The following is a 20,918-nucleotide window of genomic DNA, read 5'->3' as shown; positions in this document are numbered from 1 at the left end:
ACATAGTAGACACTCAAATATTCATAGAATTAGTGAATACATTGATAACTCCTCCAAGGATAAAACATGGACACTTCAATTTGTAAGGAGGTGTTGCTTAATTTAGCAGCAAAATAATAGTAAGTTTGTAGGTAAAAAGCAAAATGGATAATGGATGAATTCCCAGAAACAAATGTCCTGGAGCAGATTCATGTAACAGTAATATCTGTCAGCATCCTTTAGCACAGACCTGGAGACAATGCTGAATTAAGTGAAGGACTGGCTGGCTCTCTCAATGTAAAGACCAAAAGAGGAGGGGGAGGCTAGAGGGAGAGGGAGAGGGAGAGGGAGGGAGTACACATCTGCAAACTACAACTCCCAGCAGGCCCCACGCGCGAGTCCCGCCCATTGGGAAGCGGTGCCCGTCTCCGCCCCCCGTGGATCACCAGGCTTCGGGTCGGGAGGGGTGGTACTGTGGCCTCGCCCCTCCTTGCTCCCCGCCGTCGCCCTCCCCCAGGGTTGTGGCCACGCGCAGCGGCGGCGGTTGTTCCGCTTCCCCTCCGGCCGGGGCCGTCGCCATTGCCGAAGGCTCCTTGCCCTCCCCTCCCGGCGCCTGCGGGGCTCGGCTGCCGCTCGGCCTAGCGGTAGCAGCGGCTGCGCTACAGCGCGGCTCCTTTTCTCATCCCCCTTCCCCTTCCGTCTCCTTCCCGCCGCGCGCCGCGCGCTTGCCCAGGGCGGCTCCGGACCCCGCCGGGAGCTCGGACGGAGGCGCCTCGCTGGGGCGGGGACCTTTCCTCGCCTGGGGTAAGTGTGCAGACAGGCCGGGACGCGGGCCATCTCTCTCCTTCGTTCTCCGCGGCCTGGCAGGCTCGAGCGGCCCGGAGCAGCCGACCTGCCCCGCGCAGGGCCGGGGCAGCCGCCACCTGCGTGCCTGCAGCCGCGACTTCTGGGGCGGTGGCTCATTGTCTGCTCCCTAGGGCTGTTTTCTCCGTTTTTAGCCCGAAATGGGAAGCTTGCTGGGCAGGTGAGGTCTCACTCTTCCTGAACCCAACCCTGCCCTAAACCGTGTCGCCACGGACTCTCCTCTCTCTCTCTCTCTCTCTCTCTCCCTCTCTCTACCTTCCGTTGCGTTTCAACCTCCTCCTTTTTCTCCGTTTACTTTAGTTTTCAACCAGACGTCTTGAGTTTTATTCCCCGATTTTTTCCTCTCTCACTGAGTCCCAGCTCCTCCTTTCTACCCCTCTGTTCATCCCGTTTCACTGCTCAGGCATATTGTCTAAGGCTCTTTACTTTTTCTAAAGTATAATCTGTAATTTCTTCCATATTCCACATTAGTGAAAACGTATAGTTTTCCTGGGGTTTGAGGGCCTCCACTTCAGAACTTTCGGATCTTCTCGTGATTCTTGTTTGATCTTCAGCCAGGAGGTGAATATTTGCTTCTTTAGGTAATTTAGGTGAAAATTGACTTTTAACCATGTTTGGCTTTCTTTAAAACTGCACACACATACAAAACGCTCCCACAGATTCCTCGGTGGGCTCAACTTTTGGCCAATTCTTTAAAGATAAAGTCATTCAGTAACTGAAGTGTGAAAAGTAATTGCCATTGTCAGTTGGTGTGGGGTTGTGCCCATTCTTGTATCTTAATTTTAATGGGGTTACTCTGGGCAGTGTGAGCGTGATTTGTTTCCTCCTTGATAAATATTGTCAACTCCCATTGACACAATTATCACAGTTCCACTTCACAAGTGATCTATAGTTTTCTTTTTTAACTTCTGTAAAAAGACAATTAAAATGCTTAGGCCTAAAATTAGACTCCGAGGAGCTGTGTTTTGGATCAAGGTTGTGCACGTCACGTTTTTCCCCCTGCTCTGTTTGACTCTTCCGCTCTTATAAGTAGGCAGGATATTGAAATGTACAAGAATTTGCTCTGGGGGTTTTGTTTTTGTAGGGTTATCCAAAAGAATAACATTAAATGAAGTAAGATTGAGATGAAGGCAGTGAATAGTAATTTTTAAAGCAGGTTAGAACTTGTCAGCTTTGCCAGAAGCTCTGTGGCATTCATAAAACACTCATAGTCACTTCTATATATTTTATATATATGAAAAAATATATATAAATGAAAAGCTTTGTGTATATTCTGTTAAGGATATTGATTTAAGGCAGTTCTTTCATCCTTGGCTTTTAAATCTTTCTAGCTATTAATTAGCCAAGAACACTGATTTACGGTGTGAAAAGTCAACCTCAAAATGTTTTTGACCTGTAATATATGTAATATGTAGGTCTTAAACCCACTTTCAGGTTTTGGTGAAAGAGGTTAACCTAAATTCAGTGAATTTTTTGTTTCCACTAAATAGTACATTGTTACCTAAATTGCTTAGTACTGAGCTTCAATACTGTTAACATTTGGTAGTGTCAGGTGTCCTTAACTTCATGGGAGGTCTTGTTAGCCTAAGGGGTTAAGATATAGTAATGTTAGAATGAAACTTGGTCTGTGATGAGAGCTTCTCTGCCGGTTCTGTCCATAAGCCGATACTTTTACTAAGGAAGAGCTCCTGGGTAATGTGCTTCCCTTAGGGCCTTGATTCCTGCTTACTAGTTACTCAAAGAAAGAGTTGTTCTGGACTTTGTGACATTGAATACTAACCTTGTGAATTCAAATTCATAAAGCGACAGTAAGTTTGTAGTTGGAGTATATCTACTAAACAAATGAATAGGGGTTCCTATGTTTCTCTGATGTTTACGATAGGCCCGTTTCCAAGATGTGGTTAACAGTGGTGTATATTTCTTTTCAATTATACTTTTTAAAAGAGAAAACTTAGAACTTGTTCAGGTAGCTAAGGACAAACTTTCAATTATACTTTTTTTAAAAGAGAGAACTTGTTCAAATAGCTAAGGATAAAATAAGTAGGTACTGTTAAATCCTTCCTATGCTTAATCTGTCAATATTGATTGTTCTAATATTCAAATAGTGTTCCTTTTGGCTTTCTATATTTTGTACTTTTGATAAAAACTTGAAAGTGGGCCTTATTTAAGGCTTTAAGTCCTCAAGGTTCTGATCAATTTGTTTTCAAAAGCCCTTTCAGTTAGTTGGAGGGCTAATTAATTTCAGACTAATCAGAGAGAAGGTGTTACGTTACCGATCTCAGTTGTCTCTCCTATCCTTCTTGTACCTTGGTAGAAGCAGAAAGAGAAGGAAAAAATAGCTCCTATTGCCATGAAGAAATACTGATTGTTTTCTTCTGTGATCAGAATTGAGTGTCACTACATCTTCATTTTAGGATTACTAACCTGATTAAGAGTAGTCAATCTGAACACTCACACGGGATTTGCATTCTAGCTTACTAGTATCTCTGAGGTAAGTTAATGCTTGTCCCACGTACCCCAGGTGGTTAAGGTGGTTAGGAGCGGGAGACCTGGGTTGGAATCCTGGCTCTTTTGCTTGATCCTGGGCAACATACTCATTCTTTTTCAAGACTTGATTTTTTTCATCTGTAAAATGGGAATAATAATAATATAATAAATTTCATAGGGTTATTTAGGGCAAATGAGATAATGCAGGTATAGTACTCAGCAAATGTAGTGCTAAGTGCTTAATAAATGTTAGTTAATATTCCATTCTAAAATAGGTTTTACATTTAATTACTTCTACAGCAAATGTTCTCCCAAACTTAGATTTAAGACTTTCTGAAAGAGTTTGGAATCTCCAGACCAAGTTTCCGATACCATAACTGTTAAGTTAAAAATTGTTTTTCAGGAAAAAAAAAATAGTTTCGCCACTGAAATAAAATACAGATTTTTTTGAATACAGATTTCTCAGATTTAAAAAGTATGTATATTTCTCATAGAGTATTTGGAAAGTGGTGAAAATTATTTTGGAACAGGACAAACATCACTTTAGTCTCAGCCCTCAAGGATAACCATCATAACAGACTAGAATAGTGTGTTTAAAATTAAATTGCAAAAGAGGAACACGCTTATTATAAAAGGTTCAAGCAAGTCAATTATTTAGAGTAAAAAGGGAGGATTAATCTTTCTAGTCCGATTTCTTAGAGGTACCCCTTTTGTTTTATGCAATTAGAAATAAGTACCGTGTGTGTAGTTTTTACCTTAATTTTTTTAATAAAAAATTGATCATTATATATTATTTTCCATATCAATACATATAGTTGTATATCATCTTCTCAACAGTAATGAGGTATTCCATTATATGGTTGCACTTTCATGGTCAGTTATGTTATTTTCAATTTTGAACAACTTAAACTGAAGTCATAATGAACGCCTATATCTCTGCACATGTGTATGTATGTGAGTATTTCTATAAAAAGGATTCTTAAAGTGTACATTTCTTAAGTTTCAGTAGATGCCAAATTGCCTTCCTAAAAGACTGTACCAATCTATACTTTCTTATCTATACTTCCTTATTGAATTGTATAAACTTTTTATACAAAATAGATATTAATCATTTGCCTTCTGTTTAAGATTTTTCCCGTTTCACCTTTATCAAAAAGCATTCTTCTATATTGTCTTGTACTTTTTAATATTAGTTTCAGGTGTACAGAACGCTGTAATGATTAAACAACCTCATAAAGTGATAACCCCAACAAATCTACCCATCTGACAGCATACCTAGCTATTATAATACCATTCCTTATGCTGTATTTTACATCCTGTGACATATATATATATATGTAAATTATAGTTGACATTCAATATTATTTTATATTAGTTTCAGGTGTACAGCGCATTGGTTAGGCATTTATATAATCTATGAAGTGATCCCCCCAATAAGTCTAGTACCCATCCAACACCCTATATAGTATTTACAACATTATTTACTATATTCCCCACACTGTATTTCACATCCCTGTGACTGTTTTGTAACTACCAATTTGTACTTCCTAATCCCTTCATCTTTCTCACCCATCCACCATATCTTGTACTTTTAACAATTGTTGTGTTTTAATCTTAATCCTTCTGGACTTTTTTTGTTCTTAGTGAGGGCAAGTAAGAAAGTTTAAAAAATATATAATAGTTTGGCTACTGAAATAAAATACAGGTATAAAAATGTTTTTAGGAGTTTGAGGTGGTGTGAAAATTAGTCACATTATAGGGATTCAGAGAATAATATTGTAATGGTGTTATTGTAAGCATCACATCCGAAAAGGAAAAAAATGCCCCTTCTTTGACCCCATCTCGTTATCTACTTAATTCATCCTCATCCTTTAAATCTCAGCCTTTGAGAGTAGCTTTCTTTGGGAGTCTTTCCTGAGCTCCACTATGATTTAGATATTCTTACTGTTTTTGTACTGAGGGTGCCCAAAAAATGCAAAAAAAAAAAATAATAATGTATACACATTTTAAGATAACATCGCTTAAAATGTGTATACATTTTTTGGCACCCCCAGTATATTTTCTTAACATGTTACTTCATAGCCTTTATTTGCAATGTGCTGAAAACACCATTAGTCTGGAAATGAGTTATTTCTCAATTTTTGCCAGTTGAAACCAATCAGAGAGGGAGGAGGTGCAAGAAGACCTCAGTAGTGTTGATTAAAAGTGATCCACATGTATACAGGGCACTTTTAACCCACATTACTCTTTTTCCTTATATCTTTCTGATCAAGCTATTACATTGGTAACACTTTTTTCATGTAAATGTTTAATAGGTTCTGGAAAGATAGAAGGTTTTATTTTGTATTTCATACAAACAAGGTGTATTTCAAGATCTAATCTTTAAAAAATTAATTTCTATTTTTAATTTTAACATTACTTAGTAATTTAGTCTTGTGAATGCAGCAGAATTGTTATATAATAAACACATGAGCAACAAGAGAATGAATAAAGTGTTTAGACAAAATTTCAGGTGCTTTAAAGAGCAAATTATTAGAGAATACAAAGTTACATTGGCAGCTATAACAGAAATATAGCCAGATGTTTGATAAAGTATCTCTGTTGTAAAATTTTTCTAAATGTTTTTTTCATCTTCCTGATTAAATATTTGAAAAGAATAAAGTTTTTTTTTTTTTTTAATAAAAAAGTATGTTTTATTCTATTACCTATGGATAGCCATTGTTGATATTTTGGTATGTTTCCTGCTAGTAGTTTTTCTTCTTTGTGTATATTTGTGTGTACATAGTTTACTTTTATAAAATTGGAATCATGTTCTATATAATTTGCTATCTTGCTTTTTTAACTTAACCTTAAATATTGAAAGTTTTCCTTTGCCTTAAATGTTTTAAAAAAATGATTATTTAATATTTGCTTAGCATGCTATTCTAGAGCTGTGCCTTAGTTTCACTGTTTTCCTATTGCTGAAAGTGTAACTTATTTATAACATTTTATATAAATAATGCTATGGTGAATGTCTTTCTATTCATTCCTGATTATTACTTTAGAATATTTTCTTAGAAGTGGAATTACTGAATGAAAAGGTATAACATTTAAAAGTCTTAAATTATCCTTCCGAAAGGTTGGATATGTTACCATAACTAGCATTACTTATGTTTTCCAGATTCATCACCTCTGAAAATAATAGTAACTTTTGCTTCCTTTCCAATAGTCAAAACATTTATTTCTGTTTTAGTTCTTTATCACATTGGGCAGAATCTCCAGACATGGTTAAATAAGAGAGGTGATAGTTATCTAGGAATGTCTCTGGTATTTTTGCAGTTAAGGATGATGGCAGCTGTTGGTTTTTAAGAGAGATTCTTTATAATTTTATTCTTTTCCTACTTTACAAAAAATGGGAATGGCTTCTGAATTTTATCAGATATTTTTGTAACACTTATTAAGGAAATGATAAGGTGTTGTTTTTTTTTTGTCTTTTAACTACTGATAAGTGTATATAATAATAAATTCGCTAATGACCAAAGGTACCCTAAGGCATATATTATGAGGAACCAAGACCCCACTCATGTTAGTCAAGTGTATAGAAGTATTGAAAGGATAGAGAATCTCATAGAAATTTAGTTTAATAAGAGTATACAGGCCATCTGGTAACCTCTGTAGTCTATTGAGGAATTTCATTCATGAGTCAGTTTTGATAATTTGTGTTTATGCAGATTATATATTAAAATTTTCAAATTTATTATATAGACATATTTAATCTTATAATTAAAACCTAGTATTCATGTCTATATTTTATTAGTGATTTTGTCGTTTTTCTTAATTTGCCAAATATTTGTCTACTTAGTGGTGTTTTTTATTTTTTTTAAATAACCAGCTTTGAGATTTATTCTATTGGTTTTCTGATTCTCTGATTTCTACTGTTCTCTTTATTTTGCCCTTCCTTTTCTTCATTATTTTGTTACACTTTTTCAAACTCAATAAATTCTTAGTTCCTTTTTTATAAAATAATGAAAACATTTAGTGCTCTTAATTTACGTCTGAGTACAGCTTTGGCTGCACTCTATGTGAATGATATTCTTATATTCATTACTTTACAAATAGTTGGTAGTTTTAGGTTGATTTCCTCGTTCACTCAGGAGGTATTTAGGACAATTCTGTTCACTCTGTTTTCTTTCCTTATTGTCAGTGACTGTGGTCTTCTAAAATATCTTTAACTTTATTGAGGGTTTCTTTGTGGCTTAAATCATAATCCAATTTGGTAAATATTTGGAAACTTAAAAAGAATATTATCTGTTTGCAGAGTAGTGTTATATATCTGTTAAACTATATTCAGATTATCTTGTTTGATTTATTATTCCTTATTAATAGTATACAACTTAGTCCTTATTAATTTTTTAATCTTTTAATCTTAATCTGTCAAAGACTGAGGGGTAGCATTGTTTCTAAGAAGCTTGTTCTCACATCGGGAATTTACATTTTTGTTTTTCTTCTCTCTGAATACTATCTTCCCTTCATATGTGACTGTTTTGAAGAGGTCTCCTCCGCTCAGCCATCTAAAATAGTATCCACCTACCCCTGCTCAATATCTAACTTCTTGCCCTTCTGTAGGTTTTTCTTTACAGAGAGGAACTTCTATCTGAAGTTATTTTTTTCATTTACTTGTTTCTTTATTTCATTGCTATTATTCTATTCAGAGGTTAGAACAAGTTAGATATACAATATGTCTTGATTGAATAAAAAAGTATCAGTTTCTTTTATTTCTAGTGATTAAAATTTTTTTTTAAATTAATAGACTTTATTTTATACAGCAATTTTAGGTTCACAGCAAAGTTGAGCAGAAGGTAAGAGTTCCTGTATACCCTGAGCTTCCCCTTCCTTGTCCCCAGCTTCTCCTATCATCAGCATCCTGCAGTGTGTGACACATTTGTTATAATTAATGAACCAACATTGACACATTATCCAAAGTCTGTAGTTTACATTAGGGTTCACTCTTGGTGTTTCATATTCTATGGGTGTGGACAAATGTATAATGACATGTGTCTATCATTATGGTATACCGAACAGTTTTCCAACCTTAAAAATCCCCTGTGTTCCACCTATTCATCTCTTCCCCCCTCACTCAAACTCCTGGCAACCTCTGATGCTTTTACTGTCTCCATAACATTTTCCCTTTACATGTCGTACGTTTACATGTTGTACAACCATCACCACCACCCATCTCCAGGACTTTTTCATTTTCCCCAAGTGAACCTCTGTACTCATTAAGCACTAACTCTCCATTCTTCCCTATCTCAGTACCTTGTAACCTGTTTTCTGTCTCTTATGATTTTACTTATTCTAGATGATCCATGTAAGTGGAATCATACAGTATGTGCCTTTTGTGTTTGACTTATTTCATGTAGCATGTTTTCAGGGTTCTCCCATGTTATATATAGCATGAATTACTACTTGATTCCTTTTCAAGATTGAATAAAACTCCATTGTACGTATATACCACATTTTCTTTATCCGGTTATCTGTCGATGTTTTCTGTTTTGTAAATTGTATTTGGTTTGCTTTTATCTCAGAGTAGTGCCTTGGTTTTCGAACGTCTCGGTTGACGAACATTTTGGTTTACAAACACTGTAAATTTTATGAATCTGTGGTATCATTAGATAGTAAAATTCATGCTAAATTTGCAGTTTTAGGGGTTGATTTTAAAGGTCTGGAACGGATTGATCCATTTTGCATTACTTTCTATGGGAAAACTGAGGTATTACTGTATTTGGAATGTACACATCCTGTTTTCAAAGTCCATTCATGTATAGTTTAAATGAATTCAAGTGTAAATCTAAATTTTAAAAGTAAAATTTTCTGATTTGTCTGCCTGAAAAAGAAAATTATACTTTGACTTCCCCTATATCTTAGGACTAGTTTTTTCTCTTAAACCCACCCTTACTTTATCCCCTTCCCCCTCTCATAGTGAGCTTGGGACCTCAGAATATTGGGAGTACTTATTTATTTATTTTTGTACATTTCATGTTTTTAACTGGTTGATACCTCAAAGTGTTATTAATATATTTTTTGTATGTGTTATGTTTTTAACTTCATCTTCTTTCAAGACTTATCTTTGTAACTATATTCAGTGTTAACACGAATTATTTAAACTTTATTGAGATGGATTTCATGCTCATTGCCATTTTTCTCCATCTTGTTTTTTTTCATGGTAAAGACTGCTTTATTGGTGGTGGCAGTTAGTACAAGTCAATAAATATTGATCCCCAAAGAAGAACTCAGTTGTTGATCAGCTTACTGGTCCATAGAGAACTGAATGAAATAGAACCAGCTGATTGCTGGGAGGGTAAACTGAAGTGAGTCTTGCTCCTTGGGATGTAAAGCCATTGCCAGCTGATATATGGCATGTGCTGTTCCACCAACTGTAAGAATCGTGGTAGCTCTATACAGCGGGGCATCAGCCAGCTACCCCACCCTTTAGATGCACTGGAATTCCATCATCCTTCTAAAAAAGCTTTTGCTTCTCTGGAAGTTGATTTTCAAACTGCCTGCGTGCAGCAGTACTTTTGGTCCTCTGGGCAATCTGGGGAAGAGCCAGCAGATTCCGCAGCATCTTGATTGAGTTACTGCCCACCAACCACGACAACTGAACACTGGAGAACCCATTTTTCTCAGTCTTAACTTTTAAATTAATTCGTCTTGTATGTCAGCCACAATACATTTTCAACTTACGTTTTCAGTAGGAGTAACGAAGATATATTTAATAATTATTAGGTCACTAATGTCCTTCAAATTCTGTAGATATCATTCTGTGTCGTCTTCATTAATCAATTTGTTTTAGAGTTTCCTGTGCCTGATGGTGGTAAGAAGTTTGCTTTTTCTTTATATTGAAATATTTTGACAGACCATGTCTTGTGCATGTACATTGATGCGTTGATGTTGCCTAATGCATTAGCTCCTTACAATCTATACACTTGTTTGTTTGTTTTTCATTTCCAGAAATATTTGTGGTTATTTTGCTGTAGTTTTGTTTTCTTCCTTGAAAACACTTCTAATAGGCTCATCATTTCTGTCCTATGTTTGAGTTTCTCAAATGTCTGTTCATATCGCTCATTTGATTTTCCCTTCTTACCTCCAGTTAGGCTTTATTTCTGCTATTGAAATTTCAGTTTCTTTGCATCCTTTAAAAACTTACCTGCCCCTTTTTCTTTTTAAATTACTCTTATTTCATCTTGGTCTTTTCTCTCCATATATTGCATTTCATAGAGTTTGCAAACGGTGTTTGGAAGTTAGTTGTCTGTCCTAAAGTAATGCACCTAAGTCAGGCTTTGCTTCTGTGTGAAGGGTAATTTTCACTCTTCCTTGTGCTGCAATATTTTTTGTTGGGGTCAGTGCTGGGTTTTTTCTGCTTTTTTATCCATGAATGATAGCTGTTATATACTACCTGATGTGCATTTGTCAGAAACTTTTGTGAGTTGCCCTTGCCTCTATGGTTAACTGGGATTCTGAGTGAAACCTCTACTTTGGTGTATTGCTGAAAAAAGTACAACGCTCTTAGCCTATGTTCCAGTGATTAATAGACATTCATCTAAGATGATGGTTCTGGGCTAGGATGGTGGGATCTTATCCTGTCCTAGCCTGGTTTCTAGCATGTGCTGTTAAATAGGAACTTCCTGATTCTAACCTGTACCCACAGCACAACACTTTGCGTGTATGACTATACCTCCCAGGAAGCTGTGCGCCAGTCCATGTTTCTCTGCTCCTATACAGCTCCACCTGAAACATATATACACACAGGCATGTAGACAGACGCTTGCTTTTCTGGAACTTGCATGGTGGTCTCCTAAATGTATGTGGAAAGATCAAGGAAGATAAGGAACTCTGGCTGCCACAAAACCCACCTCTGCATAGGGAAGAAATGGCTTAGCAAGGGTGACTAGTTTCTTTGAGGCAGACTCTTGGGTCTCAAAAGGTTGGCTAGCAGAGAGGGACAAGGTATCTTTGTATCTTCTTTCAGGCAGATAGTTGAACTTCCTTTTAGGAAGTAGAGCATGGCTGGGTCATGAGTCTTTTCTCACTTAAGCTTAAATTACCTTATAGCTAGTGAAACTCCTTCGAAGATCTGACATTTTCTTCATGGGAATTTGGGACAGACTACATGGGTAGTCTGATTTGATAAGCATTTTTTTACCATAAACTCGTTCTGATTTTTGTTAAACTTAGATAACCACTTAGGTAATCAAATAATCAGTCTGCTGTTGACCTTCATCTTTCAGTAAAAGGTCTTAGATTGACAGATTATCATTTTGATAGTAGGAAAATGGTATCTTGTTCCAATTTGCATCTCTTTGATGTCTAGTGAAGTCGAACACTTTTAATATATTTATTATCCCTCCTCTCACTTTTTCATTTTGAATTGCCATTTGGCGTTTGTGACCAAACTTGGAGAAAGCTAGACTTCATACTGTTGAATTCTTTTCTTCTTACTAGCTTTTTTTTTTTTTTTAAAGTAATCCTTGATCTTTCTTTTTCTTGTTCCTTGCTTCCCCATTCCGTACCTTACAGGCAGTTTTGAAGCAGTTCCTGAGTCTCATGCTTGGTCATTGTTTTACTTTTTTAGTGTAGTGATTGGGTGGACGCAAACAGGGAAGAAGGAAAAAAAGGATCACATTTAGATTACAAAGTTTCTTTGCACACATTGCTGCTTCTGTATACAAAGACCTGCCTCTTTTTCTTTTTTTTTTTCTGCCTCTTTTTCTTTGCCTAGCAAATTCCTTCTCATCCTTTAAAAGCCAATTCTGATTTCTTTGCCTAATTACTCTCATACCGTGTTTCCCCAAAAATAAGACCTAGCCAGGCAATCAACTCTAATGCAAGACCGGGTCTTATATTAATTTTTGCCCCAAAAGATACATTAGAACTGATTGTCTGGCTAGGTCTTGTTTTTGGGGAAACATGGTGTAAATAGGAGCTCTGGGTCTGCTTTTCCATTGTGTTCCACACGTCCCTGTTAGCTCATCATCTCCTTACAGAGTAGTCGTGTTACTGTTTTCCCACTAATGGTGTAGAGACCCAACCTTGGTAGCCTTGATCTCCAGCATCTGACACATTGTAGACACTAAATAAATACTTGAATTAGGAGAAACTTACTAAGAAGTTTTTTTTTTTTCTTTCAACCATTTCATTTCCCTGCTTCTAGTGTGAAAATACAAAAAACAGGTTTCTCTGGGAAGTGGAATTATGGATATTTTTTTTTTTAGTTTAGGTTTTATTCTGGTTTGAGGTTTTAGTTTTTGTTTGTTTTTTTGTAATGATCATTACTAGTTTTATTATGAGAATTTAAAAAAAACACACCTTAAAACCAAACCTCTTAAATTTCCAGATTCTCCATATTCCCAGCATCTGCGTCTTTCTGATCCCACTCAACAGGCTTATTTCCCACTACTTGCTACCATATGCCCTCTTGTCTCCTTGCTGTCTCATGGGCTAGATCATAGATTATTGTTCCTGTTGCCTAGAATGCTGTCTTCTGGGTAGGAATATTATCTGTTGTAAATGGAGGAAGGCTTGTAATAGGGATTAACTGGTGAGAATTTAGATTATTGAATGTCTTTCCAGTCTTATCCTGAATATATAGAGGATAAATGGAGCATTTAATTGTTTTAGCTTTCTAGAATAGAGACCTTAAAGAAGACAGAATAGAGACTGTGCGAATTTTCCTGGGTCTCCCTTAGCCTAAAGAAGAAAAAAAAACTTTACTTGACTCAGATGCCATCACAGATAAACCTTTTTTATTGATTGATTTATTCTTCAACAAATAATTACTTTTTTCTAGATACAAACTAGACACAATTCTTGGTGATACACGTAATGGTCAACAAAGTACTTACTGGATCTGTGCTTGTGGAGTTCATAACGAAGTTAGGGAAGACATTTAAAAAGCAAATTCGGTGTGGTGAGTGTTAAGACAGAAGGCAGTAAACTACTGTGCATGGGGTGGAAGTGAGGAGGTGTCAGAGAAGGTTTCCTGAGAAAGTGACATTTAGAACAATACTTGTAGTAGGTGTTTGACAGGCAGAGGTAGAGAACAGAAAGTAGAGTGACCAACTTAATCTCTGTTTCCCAGGAGAACTCCTTCAGTCCCAGGCAAATGGGATCATTGGTCACTGAACCGAAACCCTGCCAGGAAGGTCATGCATGAAGGCCAGGGATGCTATTACGGAAAATGAAAGAATGGATAAAAGTGAACGCTTGTAGCGGGGAAGACTACGAAGAGATGAGTCAGAAAAGTTAGGGGCCTGATCATCCCCATACTGTTGGGCTTTATCTTAAGACTTATGTATCCTGCTTAAAGGGTTTAAGTAGGGGACTAACGTGATTAAGTTTATTATATTTTAAGGCTGCTCTCTGCAATGAGAAGAATAGACTGGAAGGGACTAAGTGTGGATTTGGAGATAATAATGATTCACAGATTTAGAAGTTTTGAGGAAGCTATTTTGAGAGGCATGGATGGTTTTGGGAATTGAGGTATTAAAATAGAGGTGAGAAAACCGGAAACAAATGATTTTTTAAAATTGTTTTCCTCCAAGAGCGTTAATTTCTTAAAAATGGAAAAAGTAAACATTTTTACTCCCATCTTTTTCTGTTTGTTAACCAGATAGAAATTTTACTAGCAGAATAAATAATCCAGACAGTAAGGATTTGTTTTATTATTTTTTAAGTGATAACTCAACCTTTTTCAGATACAAAGAACAGCAGCATAGAATGTAGGACGCGTGGCTGTGAAGTCACACAGGTGAGTCTTTTCCTGAACACAGTAGAAACTATAAATAGTTGTGTTACTTCAGAGTAATTACATTGAAAGGCTCTGTGGTTGTTCCCATGGTGCTTCCATTCTTCAAATCACTGTTTAGAACTCTCCTCTTTGAATTCCTCTCGGAGACTGCAGCACATTCTTCCTCACCAGAGGCAGACCCTCCACCCTTGCCGCTGCCGCTTTCCATCAGTCCTTGCTGTCTGCGTCTACATCTGCTATACCATGGTTTCTTTCTTTCCCTTAAATTTAAAAATTAGAATAGGGTTCATCTATGATAAAATTCACCCTTAAAAAGGTTTTTTAAGTTTTTTGTTTTTTTTTAACTATATTCATGAGATTGTGCAACCATCACCACTAATTCTGGCATATTTGCTTTACCCCAAAGAGAAATATTTCACCCAGTAGTGTCACTCATTTTACCCCAAACTGTGCCCCATTGCCCTAGGCAACCACTAATCAGTCTTTTTTCTGTCTCTCTCAATTTGTCTAATTGGATTCTGTAAGTGGATTCATATAATACGCAGTCTTTTGTGACTGGTTTCTTTCACTTAGCACAGTGTTTTCAAGGTTCATCCATGTTGTAGCATGTATGAGAACTTTATTCTTTTTTATGGCCAAATAATATTCTGTTGTGTGTATATACCAGATTTTATTTGTCTGTAGTGGAAATTTGGGTTGCTTTCACTTTTGACTGTTGTGAATGTGCTGTGTGAACATTTGTGTGTACGTTTCTGTGTGAATTTCTTTTCATTTCTTTTGGGTATATACAGAGGAGTGGGCGTGCTGAGTCATGCATGATAACTCCATGTTTAACCTTTTGAGGAGGAGCTACCAGACTGTTTTCCAAAGCCACTGCACCATTTTGCAATGCCACTAACAGTGTATGAGGATTCCAATTTCTCCACATCCTCACTAACACTTATTTTCTGTCTTTCTGATTATAGCTATCCTAGTGGGTGTGAAATGGTATCTCATTGTAATTTCACTTTGAATTTCCTTGATGGCTATTGATGTTGAGAATCTTTTTATGTGTTTATTGGTCATTTGCATGTCTTGGGAGAAATGTATATTCAGATCCTTTGGGAAAGCGTTGTATGTTCACAATTGAGTGCTTTAGATTAGTGCTTGTCAGTATGGTAATGGACTAATAACTTTTGTAAAATACCATAAAGTGGAAATGGAAGAAAAACCAGACATACAAAATACAAGCCCCAGTTGTCAGTGTCAACAGCAAATTATTCTATCAAATTGCTCTAAAAGTTTCTAGACACTTTTTTCAATTTTTGTATTTCATTGAGTACTGGTGATAAATAGCCAGATCAGGTAATGCTCTTTGAGTGTTGCCTCTGTAGACTACTAAAAGGCATTTGAAAAGTAATTCAACTTTTTCCATGTTTGGACTCAAGGCAATTGCTGGATTCTTGTATTTTCTACATTGCAGCTGTGGCTCCCAGTTCTAATTTGCTTTGAGGTAATCCCACAGAGGGCTGGTTTTGAGTCTTGATGAAAACAAGTACTGCTTTTGTACAGGTTTTACACAGCTGGTACATTTCATACAGATAAGGTAGAAGGTACAGTTTCAGCAAAAGGTAATAACAAAGAAAATTGGGTTTGGGGCCACTGAGGTTCCAAATTCACCTTCAGGACCTCTCCCAGTTTTCCTCATAGTAGACGCCGTCAGTGCTGATGACATTTTGCTCGTGGAAGGGGGTTTTCTGCTCGGTTCTCAGAAGCGCAGAGTAGAGGGTTCCTGTAAAGCCCCTTATACACCCAACCATGTCACCCTGAAGCGCCAACATAATTATCTTATTTGTTTGTAAATAAATAATTCATCACTTGGCTGTCACATCCTTGTTCTGAGCATAATTTCTTACCTTGTTCACATTTATGCAGAAATAAGCATCACCCATGCTCAGCCCCATATGACCCTGTAGCCATGAACAGTCTGTGAATATGAACAGTTCATTATCTCCTGTCTTTACAAGGTCTAGGAGGTCTCGGCATACCGGCCAGTCCTGACTTTGAAATCTTCGAGTCTGGGGACATTGAGGAATATATTCTATGCTATCTTAATTATTTGTGCTTTTGGTGGTAAAAATTCTGAAGTAAAGTGGGTTATTAGAAAATGTTATTTATAGTAACCTTAAGCAAGTGAAGGTATATAGAGTATGAGTCATTTGAAGTGTGAGTTCAAACATTTGTTGGTACTTCTATGTCAAAAGCATTGTGTTAGTGCCAGATAGATACAGAGAAATATGAATGTGTGACAATTAAGTTCGCGAACTCTTCCTAGAAAAAGTGCTACAGACCTCATTGCTGAATGTCACTACGGTCACCTGTGAAGTACTCCCCTTGGGAAGCTATGCACTGATGCCAGCACCTAGTCCACACTTCAAAGCAATTTTGGAACTTTTTCTGGAATGGCCATCAGAGCTGTCATCATATCATCCTTGATGTCCTCAGTGTCATCAAAATGTCTTCCTTTCAGTATTTCCTTTATCTTCAGGTAAAGAAAGAAGTCACTGAGGGCCAGATCAGGTGAGTAGGGAGGGTGTTCCAATACAGTTATTTGTTTACTGGCTGAAAACTCCCCAACAGACAGTGCCGTGTGAGCTGGTGCATTGTCCTGATGCAAGAGCCATGAATTGTTGGTGAAAAGTTCAGGTCGTTAACTTTTTCACGCAGCCTTTTCAGCACTTCTGAATAGTAAACTTGGTTAACTGTTTGTCCAGTTGGTACAAATTCTTAGTGAATAATCCCTCTGATATCAAACAAGGTTAGCAACATCGTTGCAACAAGTTCGCAAACTTAATTGTCAGACCTCTTATGAGAAGTGTTCTGTGACAGCCAGGAGTTTATCCTCTTTAGAAAGAGAAGTAAAATTAGAATCTAGGTGACTGAAGTTCAAGCAAGTATGTGTCATATTAATGGATGGGATTGTATCACTTCGGTTCTTATCAGGTGAGTAACCATACAGTAATTTGAACCTGGAAATAATGATTGATTATAATATGAGAAAGGAGTAATGAGGGATTGGCTAGTACAAAGCAAATAGAACTCTAAAGAACATAGGAATAGCAGAAATAAGGAGAAGCTGCTGAGATAGAGCACTCATGGAAGAGCCCACCTTCCCCCAGAGCTGAGATCCAGACCTTGTGGGAAAGAAGTGGATGTGGTGGTGGTGGGGGGGGGGGGCATGCTGGACATCTGCCCTGGCACTGTTCACAGGGAGGTGTTAGCTCGGCCACAAAACCTCCCAAGAAAAGAGTGGCAGGGAGCCCCTGTCTTCCGGATATGCTGCTGGCTTTGCCCTGTAGAAGCCTGGTGCCCGAGAAGCCTGGTGAGCGAGCGCAGCAGAACCAGGAAGCAAAACTTTTCTCCTGCAGTGTCTCTCCTGCGCCCTCTACTGATAAAGTTTAGCATCGTGCCGTCTGGCAAAGGGGAAAATACTTAGAGGTCCCAGATCATATTTCAGTGTAGTCAAAAAGGATGAATTTGGATTTGAGAGACACTAAATCAGTAACTGTTATGGAAATGGTATTAGTGCTGTAGGAGCTCTGAGAAGGAGTGGAGGTCACAGCAGGTTATGACAGTTAAGGCTATTTGAAAAACTTGTAAAATGAGTAGGTTTCTTTTTAATTGAAAATAATTTACTGTTTTTCCTCATTTCAAAAACAGTACATGTTCATTTTATTAAAATTAATATTAGAATTAGAATATAGATAAGTATTTTTGTCTTGTGTATATTCTAGAAAGAAGGAAAAAGCACTCAGCTTTATCACACATAAAGAGAACCAGTGTTAATCACTTGCTAAAATATTGCTAGGCAGTGGATATAGTAGGGAGAGAAAGCTTTTTGTAATGGTGCTTGCTGCTGCTTTTGAGTATTTGTTTACAAAAAAATTAGCTTTGAGATATAATAATACTAAATGATATAAACTAGCATTTTGAGGAACTTTCTGTCTATAGTATTTATATGAAATTTATTTACATAACTTCTTTAAGAAGTTTGTCAGATGGGCAGTCACTAGACATTATTTTGGAGGCCCTTTAAGTGACCATTAGGCACGGATTTTCTGTTTTACTACTGATGGAATGTTGTATCGTAGGATTCCATCATTCTTTTCTTTTCTCTAAGATTTTCATATGAGTGCTCCTCTTAGGAACAGGATTCTAGCATACTTTATTAGGGAAAACAAATTGAAAACTGAATCTTGCCTTTGTTGAGGTGTGGAGACTTATCTCCTCCCGGATTATCAAAGACGGCAGGATTCTCCTGAAGGAGAAAGACTTTATAATACTGGAGTTACACTTTAAAAATTGGACAATATTTCTAGAAAGTGAAAACAAAATCCTTGGGTGTTAGCCCACAACTGGGTTCATGTATATGGTTCGGATATATAATGTTAGGCCCATTTTCAGAGAAATGCTCTATACTACTACTAAATTCAGACACTAGTACCTGTTAACTTGTCAGCCTTTTAACCAAACTGGTACAGAAGTGAATTGTTTGCTTTTCCATTTTTGACAAACTTAAGGAAAGGATTACAACTTAAGTGTAAATTTAGTTTTTAAACATTTTAGATGTCATTTTAAGTCGAACCTTTGACTTAGAAATAACTCCTCTTCCTCTGACTGTGTGTGAGCAATTGTGTAGAAAGGTTTAGAACAATGCTGTCCAATATGGTGGCAACTAATTAATACATGTGACTACTGAGCACTTGAAATATAGCTAGTGCTACTAAGAAACTGAATTCTAATTAATTTAAATTTAAGGAGCCATGTATGGCTAGCATGGCCACCCATATTGGATAGCACGGTTTACAGAATGATGTGTTCGTAGGAAAAAACGTAAAGAAGACAAATAATTTGTAGACATTAAGAGCAAATTCTCATTCGGGATTGGCCTGTCTACATGATTGCACTACAGTTTCTCAAAATATCTTAATTTGATACTGAGATTTGCTTTTCCCCCACAGCACTTACGTAATTACTAAGATTTGACCAAGGTCCATTTCTTCTTTTAAAGTATCTTTGGAAAAATGCATATCCCCCTGTGATGTCTGTTTTTATAACTTTATTTATATGCCTAGTCTCAATTCATTTTTTTAAGCATTTCTTGAGCACGTACTGTGTACTATATGCTGGCAGTACAAAGATTAATAAGGCATAATTGCTGTTATTAGCAGTTAAGTCTAGTTGGGATTAAGGGAAAAGGAAGTGGGGTAAAGGGAAATTGAAGTGTTTACTTTTTTTAAAACCTGTATGCAATTTGATACTGTTTAGGAATATTCTTTTTAAAAACTTTTCTCACTTTTAAAATACATTTTTCTTAAAGTGAGGAGAAGTTTTTTTGTTTTTTTGTTTTTTGTTTTGCCTCTCTGTCTGTGCTGGATTATTTTATTTCATACCCTCCCATAAGTGGAATGCAGCCTAGAATTCTTCCCATTACAGCATACAGGATGATATGGCAGTCAGCCAGTCCGGGTCGTGCATAGTAGTTCTGGGAGGTGAAGCCTGCTTGCTGTTTGTGACATAGGTAGTACATAGAGTATTCTTCCCCCACATTTTATCCATAAAAACTGTCCTTTGTGTCATTTATCAAGTCACAGTCATGCTCTTTCACAAATCATTTTGAAGTGGTAGACGTGATCTCTTACTAATCTGTAAGTGATCTCTTACTCATCGTTCAACGGATATTTCTTGATTGCTTTTCATGAGCCGGGCTCTGTTGAACTCGGAGGGGAAGTGAGGCATGCCACCTGTGGACGGAGACAGTCAAAAGCCCGCATGCCCCCTCAGTCTCTTCCATTTTGGTGGTGACTTGTTAAGATAGTGGAACTTTACGATGGCAGCAGCCCAGATCCCTAAGTCTCCTTAAGGAGAATAGTTATCTTCCTCAACGTTCGTGTCCACTACAAATAAACCTTTGTTGTGTTAAACCATTGAGATTTTGGGATATGTTTGTTACCAAAGCTTAGCCTAGCCTAATATGGGGTTGTTTTCAGTCATTTGCTGTTCTGACAAGTGCTACTATGAATATTGTTTTTTTTTAAATGAATTCTTTCTTTTTTTTTTTAAGATTTTTTTTTTTTAATTGGGGAAGGGGAACAGGACTTTATTAGGGAACAGTGTGTACTTCCAGGCCTTTTTCCCAAGTCAAGTTGTTGTCCTTTCAGTCTTAGTTGTGGAGGGTGCCGTTCAGCTTCAAGTTGTTGTTCTTTCAGTCTTAGTTGTGGAGGGCGCAGCTCAGCTCCAGGTCCAGTTGCCATTGCTAGTTGCAGGGGGCACAGCCCACCATCCCTTGCGGGAGTTGAAACCGGCAACCTTGTTTGTGGTTGAGAGGATGCGCTCCAACCAACTGAGCCATCTGGGAGCTCAGCGGCAGCTCAGCTCAAGGTGCCGTGTTCAATCTTAGTTGTAGGGGGCGGAGCCCACCATCCCTTGCGGGAGTCGAGGAATTGAACTGGCAACTTTGTGGTTGAGAGCCCACTGATCCATGTGGGAATCAAACTGGCAGCCTTTGGAGTTAGGAGCATGGAGCTCTAACCGCCTGAGCCACCAGGCCGGCCCTGAATATTCTTATAATTTGCACATACACAAGAGTTTCTTGGATTTATATCCAGGAGTAAAATTGCTGAGTGGCAGAATATACAGATGATCAACTTTACAAGCTAATACCAAATTGTTTTCTGAAGTAGTTTAGTAATTTACTCTAATAGTAGTAGAAGTGTATGAGAATTCTCTTTTCTCTACATCGTTGCTAACTCTTGATTTTGTT

At 37.2% G+C, this 20,918-nt stretch overlaps 1 protein-coding gene and 1 pseudogene across 1 annotated transcript in view; one reads left to right on the top strand and one right to left on the bottom strand.

Moving 5' to 3' along the window:
* Positions 1-416: 416 nt before the first annotated feature.
* The window catches only part of PAK2 (p21 (RAC1) activated kinase 2), a 66,952-nt gene continuing 46,450 nt past the window's right edge, over positions 417-20,918 (top strand). Inside the window, exon 1 of the mRNA XM_019723624.2 lies at positions 417-783. The gene's annotated coding sequence lies outside the window, so the exon portion shown is untranslated. The remainder of the gene's footprint in view (positions 784-20,918) is intronic.
* LOC141572678 (cytochrome c oxidase subunit 7A2, mitochondrial pseudogene) lies at positions 9,546-10,025 on the bottom strand (annotated as a pseudogene).

The sequence above is a fragment of the Rhinolophus sinicus genome, linkage group LG01, assembly GCF_036562045.2.
Source record: "Rhinolophus sinicus isolate RSC01 linkage group LG01, ASM3656204v1, whole genome shotgun sequence".
Taxonomy (NCBI): Eukaryota; Metazoa; Chordata; class Mammalia; order Chiroptera; family Rhinolophidae; genus Rhinolophus; species Rhinolophus sinicus.
The sequence above is the reverse complement of the archived record's forward strand: the minus strand, read 5'-3'. Positions and strand labels throughout refer to the sequence as shown.